The 8,332-nt window shown below is 40.3% G+C and overlaps 1 protein-coding gene across 1 annotated transcript in view; it reads right to left on the reverse strand.

The window, feature by feature from the left end:
- FOXN2 (forkhead box N2) overlaps positions 1-7,679 on the reverse strand; it is a 64,015-nt gene extending 56,336 nt beyond the window's left edge. The window contains exon 1 of the mRNA XM_025202834.1: positions 7,574-7,679. The gene's annotated coding sequence lies outside the window, so the exon portion shown is untranslated. The remainder of the gene's footprint in view (positions 1-7,573) is intronic.
- Positions 7,680-8,332: the final 653 nt, after the last annotated feature.

Consider the following 8,332-nt stretch of genomic DNA (forward strand, 5'->3'; position numbering starts at 1 on the left):
GAAGGAACACACAAATCTTTGATGTGCAAAGTGGTACAAAAGAAGGTGGCTTTTGGGAAGGTGGAACAAGTTAAAGGATTTACAGGATCCAAATAGCCAAAAAGAGAACTGCAATCCAACATCACATGCCCTGACAGAACCCTTAAAGAGAGGGCAAAGTGTGAGCAAAGATATCTGACAGTACAAGAATCAAGAAGCTGCTCCTGAACATTCACAAAGCCAACACTAAATGGACTGAAAACACAGTAGTTCTAACAAAGTCAAAACACAATCAATGATGCTGTTGAAAGGGATATTGAACTGTGCTGATCCGTACCTCTGATGTGGAGAGTACAGTGCCAGTTAGAGGGAGAAAAAAAAAGCTGCATTTTACACAAGTTGTCAAAGACAGATGAAAAGGGTAGGGAATAGATATAGCAATAGCTGTTACAGTCTTCTGACCTTGTATCAACCCAAGATAAAAATCATGTTTTAAAATGGTTCAGCCAATAAAGTATTAATACAGTTTATTTGGACAGACTGTTCCAATTTAGCCACCCTTGAATACAATGGCCAAAAAAACCCTTATCAGCACCTTGCTACCTGTAAGAACTTGGTGAAAGCATGGTTGTCATTAGCACAATCTGAATTCTAGTCGAAACAGAGAATATAAAAATATTGGAAATACATAAATAAATAAATAAACAAATAAATAAAATAAAACTCCCACACCCTTCAGCAGTAGGATACCCACCCAATCTAACACAGGAATCCTAATGCATAGCCTTATTTCATTAAAATAACTGAGCTGTGAATTAAAAAGCCAATTTTGTACAGTATGAAGAACAAAACTACCCTACTTACTGAGCCCAAGATCTTGTAACAAGATTTCAGCTATAAAAACTTCCCATAAACTCTGGCACCTAATTTATTTGAAGTGATTCTTGTACAAAACTTGCCATGTTGTAAAAGGCAGAAATAGCCATATTTACAATACAACAGGTACTCTTCCAAACTTACTCACTTCATAGACCTTCAGACACTCAGTACTAAATAGTATCCATCAGTTCTTTTCAAGACAGAACACATTTGGATGTTTGCACTTCTGTAACTATGATGTTGTAAAGAGGAGAGACAAAGTCACCAGAGGTCATAAGGACACTCTTGGACACTAGGCAGCAGTCTTTCTGTACACTGAAATTTATTATCCTTCTTCAGGCTAATTCTTTCCCCACTTGTTGACATACATTATACATGGCATGTACTCTGGAGTGTCACTATTTGCTTTTGCTTAATGAGATAAAGAAAGTTCAGATACTTTTCAACATAATGTATTGTTCAGTGTCCTAGATGGTGGAAAGTATAACAATTTCCACAATGTAACACTGAAAATCTGGAGAATATAGAAGGTGTATGCAATATATAAAGATGCAATTACAAAAGGAAAAGAAAAAAGTTTTAGAGCCTTATTTTTTCCATGGTTCTTTCGGCTGGGAAACACGGAACCATTGCGTATCTGATTTTAAAAAAATCTCACCACCTACATAATTTGTGAAGCCTGGATATGGATAAGCTTTAGACAAGTTTGCACTTGTATGCAGACTGTGAAGACCAGCAGGTGTCTTTGATTCATCAAGTAAAAAGGTGCAGCACAACTTCTGCACAGGAAGTTACACAACACTTTATTAACTGTCAGAGGAAGGGTACAAAAACAAGCCTAAAGTGCTAAGCAAGAAATTAAAGTTTAATGGGATATCAAACTTCTGTACCAACAAATACTATCACGTGGTATATTGGAACCATGTGCAGCCAAATAGAATAAAATGGATGGAATTTGTTTTTATGTTAAAAGATAACTGTGCAAACCCAGCTCCATCCATAAAACTGATCATTTCTTTTGGGGAACAAAAAGACATGAAGATTCATGCTACTTTACACTGTGGAGCTTCCCTTATACTTACAGTCCAGGAAAGGATATGTTTTTATTTAGCTTGTTTTGCACATATATTCTGTAACAAGAGTGTCCCACTGAAAATAATGATGGAAGACAAATGCTAAAATAGTAAAGCTGAAATCAACTCACTATCCTGTTGCTGTTGACTTCTTCACATGATTTGTGCTTACATCATTATGTTCAATGTCCTACTGTATCACCATGATATCATAGAATCTCTCTCCCCGATATATAATTTTGTAGACTGTTGGTGATATCTCCTTTGTCCACATATCAATATTTTACCAATTCCTTACCAGCTTAAATGAAAGCATCTTACACTTAAGCTTAAAGAATATCCACATAACAGGTTTGCACCAATTCAACTACGTTTGTTTCTAAACTTATTTAATTTAATGGGCATAGCTAAAATCTTTAGACAACATGGGAAAAAACCCCCCAGATTTTCATAATACTCAACAGGCACAAATACAAAAACACACAAGAAAGCCTTCATCCTTTCCATTGTGACAACCTCCTAATATCCAGTAAAAGGGGGTTGTGGAAATGAAGCATCCCTAACCAACCTTTCACTGGTGTTGCTGGTACCCTCCACCGATGGGTTCTCCAAAGGGTGCAACAAAACTCTGTACTATCTTCAAGAGTGAGATCTGCCAAATTAGCACACCACACTGCTGACATTCCTTTTGGGCTCACATTACCTCACTTTGAGCTCCGCCATCTTCAAATGTCTTCTTGAGCCTCACCTAGGTTGCAGTGACACATAGCAGCCACAACCTCATCCCCTGCCTGAGATTCTGCCAGCAGAAAAAACTAGAATTCATAATAGGGAAAGCCTGAAAGCACCTTACCCAATAAGCCAAACTTGGTGACATGACTGCCAATGGACGTTCATCTAACACAGAGGTAGGCAAAATGCGGCCTGCCAGGCCATTCTATTTGGCCCGCGGAGCCCATAAAAATTTAGAAAATAAATATTTATCTGCCCCCGGCTACCTGTCGTGCGGCCCTCGATGGCCTGCCAAAACTCAGTAAGCGGCCCTCCACTTGACACGAATCAAGCCCCATATTTATAAAGTGTGAAAAGATGATATGTAATTTTAGGGCCAAGTTTAAAATGGTATGAAAATACAATAGAAAAATTCTGCTAAGTTCCCATGCAGGCTGAATGTAGTAAAAAATAAAAAGACAAGGAACCAAAAGCCTCTTATTTTGTAAGAAGTAGAAAGCTCGAATCAGGGTGTTCTGTCACTGCTCCCAAATTCAAGCAACAAGGAGGTAAACCCTCATTACTCTTTTGCTTAAAAGCTCATGTACACACCAAATCTCCAAAGGCCCCATAATAGATTTCTAAATGCTCTCATTAGAGATAAATGATTCAGGCACCTGAACAGTTGCAACACCCTTGAATGTTCATCCAGACTAATAGATTCACGAGTTATAGCTCTAGTGAATTAGAAGAATGAAAACCAATCTACACAAGGGATTCTTAGGAACACTCCCAAACTTGCTTCACCAGTAGTTGGAAGATAAAAGGGTTCTCTATACTAGAAGAGCTGCTCTGATGTAACTAGATTAATCTGTCTAAACTAGCATAAGACACTAATGCAGATGCATGTAAGTGCTGAAATGGTTTAAATCTGTTCCTTTTGTGTCAGTAAATGGAAAGCTAAGCAAATTTAAATGTAAAGTATATCAGTGTTAAGGATTTGCACTAGTTTAGCTAGGCTGTTTAAACCACTGCACCTTTTCTAATACAGATAAGGTCCAACAGCCTTAAGGTTAATAAATGTAATAATGTACCCATTGCCAAAGACATTGTGTGTCCCTTAAGCCAGTTCACAGGAAAACCTAAAAAATATTTTAAAAGCTGTTAAGCCTGCAGGAATCTTTCCTATACTAGGGTCCTCAGTAAAAGGGAAAATGCCTAAAAGAGCAAAAACACCAAAGACTTTTTTAAAAGCTTGATTTTCTTCTGCCCTGTATTTCAAATTATGTGCAAAATGAATGCAAAAATGTTACCATTCTAACTTGGAAATCTTTTACAAGTCTTCTTATAAAAGATGTACAAGCCAATAAAGAACCAGGACCCTCATCTTCCATACTTTGAGAAAAATCATTCAACTCCATTTGTACTAGCCAAATTGTTACAACCTGGTTCTCACACAATGGGGTTTCCTTTTTATAATTAAACACATTTAAGTCTAGTTTAAAATTAATCACTAACCAAAAATAGCCATTAAGTTGAACTCAGATGCATCTGACAAGAGTCCACACTACCCAGAGCAGATGAAACCAGCTTAATTCTCTTTTTATTTACACCCATGTAAAGAGTATTGCCCCAGTGTCAGTGAAAAACAAAATATGCCCTGCCATTCTGATTCAGTTGCTTCTAAACAATCTTTTAACACCAGTTAAAATTACTGGATGGGTGTACAAGGCAATGGATTATCAAGTTTATCGTGTACCTTGGTTACACAAATAATTCCGGCTCACCTAACACAGTGTAACTGTCACTGTAAACAGAATTCAAACATCCCCAAAAGTGTTCAAGTCCAGTTATAAGTAAGTAAAAGTAAAAATTCTGAAAACTTTTCTAGTTGGTGTTCTCTCACCTGTGTGAAGCAAACATCTCAAGTTACCCCAATCTTTTCCTTTTGGGGTTGGCATCAGAATACATTGTTTAAAGATGGATTATCGAAAAAACAAGTTATTTTAATTATGCATGTATTTCTACAAGCTTTTTCTCCAGATAATTACTAGGGTCTTCATTCACCAACTTCCAGGACAAAAGCAACCCACACTGAAGAAAACTGGGTCCCAGACAACTTAAATCCATCTATACATAATGGAGCAGTGTATCCAATTATGTATAGATTGGGCGCTTCAGCGGGGCTTTTATGGCACTGTTGTCCAAAAGCTGATTGAATCAGCTTTAGACAAAAGCACCAAAAAGCGCCGCTGAAGCGCCTGCTCTATACAGACACTGTGGAACCAGGTTGAACTAACATGCTATTTTTTCTATTAAAGCGTGTGTTTTGGGGGTTGTTTTGTTGTTGTTTTTTGTTTTTTCCCCCTCCCCCCTAACCTCCCCCACTTCTGTCGGTTCTCTTTGAGAACTTGTGGAGATCAGGTGAGGTCCCAATGACTCAAAAAGGGCAAATCCGTCTTTAAGAGGGAGAAGAAGAAGGATCCAAAGAACTACAAATCAGTTAGCCTGCCCTCTATAGTGGGAAAGATCATGGAGCAGGTCCTCAAGGAATCTACTGCGAAGCACCTAGAGGAGAACAAGGTGATGATCAGGAACAGTCGGCGTGGATTCACCAAGAACAAGTCATGCCTGACCAACCTGATTTCCTCTATAAGGTGACAGACTGTGGATGGGGGAGAGCAGTTGGTGTGATGATACACCTTGACTTGAGCAAGGCTTTTAACACCATTCTAATTGACAAGTGAAGGAAATACAGACTAGATGAAAGTACTGTAAAGTAGATATCTAAGTAGTTGGATCATTTTTCCTCAATGAGTAATCATCAGTGGCTCAACTTCTAGTTTGGAGGAGGTATCAAGAGGAGATCCCCCAGAAGTCTGTCCTGGGTTCTGTCTTGTTTAATATCTTCTTTAATGATTTGTATGGTGGGACTGAACTAGCAAATTTGCAGATGACAGTAAATTGGGTAGAACTGCAGATACTGTGAAGATTAGAGCTGGGATCCAGAATGACCTGGATAACTGGTTTGCAATCGATTAGATGAGATTCAACAAGGACAAGTGTAAAGTCCTGCATTTGGGGCAGAATAACTGCATGCACAAATACAGACTGGGGAATGAGTGGCTAGGTGGTACTACTGCAGAAAAGAACGTGGTGTTTTAGTAAACCATAAGCTGCGTGAGCCAACACTGTGCTCTTGTTGCAAAAAAGCGAATGGCATGCCGGGGTTGTGTAATGGGAATGCCACTTACCCTTGCAAATCAAGGGAAGTGATTCTTCTACTCTATTCGACACCTGGTAAGGCCTCACCTGGAGTACTGTGTCCAGTTTTGGGGCTCCCACTTCAAGAGGGATATGAACAGTTTGGAAACAGTCCAGTGAAGGACAACAAAAATAAGCAGGACCCTGGGAGGCAAGACTTATGAGGACAAGCTGAAAGAACTAGGCTTAGTTTGGAGAAAAGAAGAGAGTTGCAATTTGATAAGCATCTTCCAATACCTGAAGGGAAATTAGAGAGAAGATGCAGACAGGCTTTTCTCTGTGACTGTCGGGCACATGACTAGGGGCAATGGCCTCAAGCTGTAGCAGGGGAAATTTAGGTTGGAGATTAGAACTTTCTGTCCATGAGACTGGTCACACACTGGAACAGGCTACCTAGAGAAACTGTCATATCTCCATGCTTGGAAAGTTTCAAAAGCAAGTTAGACACACAGTTGGCTGGGATTTTAGTCAGGGATGATCCTGCCTTGAGCAGGGGGCTGGACTAGATGACCTCGTGAAATCCCTTCCAACCCTACTTTCCTATGAGCCTAAGAAATTTTGCATATAGTATACACCAGGAAAATAATAGTACTGTATTCCACTACCATGGTAATATTCTCATCAGTCTATAATTTTAACCCAAAGGTCATAACTGATATTACATTTTTTTCCTAAACCATGAAGATCATTCAGTTGCATATTTCTGACTCAAACACACAAAAACAGGGAAAGCCACAATGAGAGTGTTCAACCCCAAACCTCAACCATTATACAAGATGATGAGAATGTGTTCTCCCCAGCTATAGTTGGGTTGTGCTGTTAAAAAAAAAAAAAAAGCAGCACACTCTACCCCACTCTTTAACAGTAATCACAACATTTCCTAAATCCTCCCAATTCTGTCAGAGTAACTGACTTTGCTTCCCGCAAAAAACAAGATTCAGAATGCATCAGGGACAATGATGTGAGCTGCACCATGCTCTTTTGTTAGGTAACAGTCTTAACTTAATACAGTGTGTATGTGGTTTCATTTCTGTGATACTTGTTAAAGAGCTGATAAGAAAAACTGAAGTCCACCGTACTGATACCATATTATATTCATCACGTGCCAAAAAGGACATTCAGGGAGGTCCAAACATAAAAGAAGCCCGCCTGGTTCTGAGTTAATAATTAACATATCATATTTACTTGCATGCAGTAAACCCCCAAATAAAATGTGGAGAGTGAAGGTATTTGAAAGACAAAATGAAGGAAAAAATGCCTTCCTTGCCTCTGCTGGGGGTGAAAAAGAAATCATCTACAGCCAGCAGCAGGCAAGCAGGCAGCTCTGTGTGAAGCACCTGCTGCTTACTTTTATTTACTTTTTTAAAGTGGCAAAACTGCTGTTATCATACATCCTGGATTATAATTTGCACAACAATTTCCAGCAGCTAAATTTTGGGAAAAAGTGTGCAATTTATGGTGCTTGAGAATTGCTGGCTAATATTTTCAGTGCAGCAACCAATTCCATCAAAATATTATAGCATTGTAAACACACACACACACTTCCAGATGCACAAGCTTGTTGTGTGCACAGGTAGACATGTGCCCCCCACCACTCTGAGAACCTTTAAAGAGAAACCTTGAAACTTTATGAAGATGAGCACTAGGAGCTAGGGATCAAAACAAACCTGGCTTTAGTTTTCTCAAGGGCACCACATATTGGGGGTAGAAATTTTTCCCCTAGCAAGAGAGGGAACTTGAGGAAGCCCTCCTCATACTTCAGGGCAGGGGTGCCCAACTTGCAGCACGTGTGTCACGTGCAGCACGGGTAGCCTGTGTGTGGCACATGGTAGATCAGGGAGAGGAAAGCAGAGCAGCAAATCAGGCAGGGAGGGGAAAACAGCATGCAGAGCAGCAGATTAGAGAGGGAGCCTATTTCTTATGCCATAGGAAAGCGTGGGCCTAGGCCCACTAAGTAAAACTATATGCTTTCCTTAAAAAGGAGGCCACTGTAAATATAGCAATTGATTCCTGAGGACAAACAAAAGAAACAGGGAAAGCAGTGAGGGGCACAGACTTGTAACAATGCCACAGGGTCATGGAGAAAAGTGCACCGGAAAGTGCCCGCTGGCCCAAGAACGAATCCAAGGAGCCAGCGAACACTTGCCCACAGAAACTGCCCAGACACATGAAGGAAGAGGGACAGGAAAGCCCCCAGGGGCCCTCCTGGACAGAGCCTGCTTCCTGGGCAGACAGCAGCAGATCAGGCAGGGAGCAGAAGGCAGAAAGCAGAGCAGTGGGAAGGGAGCAGAAAGCAGAGCAGTGGGAAGGGAGCAGAAAGCAGAGCAGGCAACGCAAAGGAGTGGAGCAGCAGGGAGCAGAGCAAGTAATGCAAAGAAGTGGAGAGCAGAAAGCAGGAAGGAAGCAGGAGGCAGAGCAGGCAATGT

The sequence above is a fragment of the Alligator sinensis genome, unplaced genomic scaffold (assembly GCF_000455745.1).
Source record: "Alligator sinensis unplaced genomic scaffold, ASM45574v1 scaffold131_1, whole genome shotgun sequence".
Classification (NCBI taxonomy): domain Eukaryota; kingdom Metazoa; phylum Chordata; order Crocodylia; family Alligatoridae; genus Alligator; species Alligator sinensis.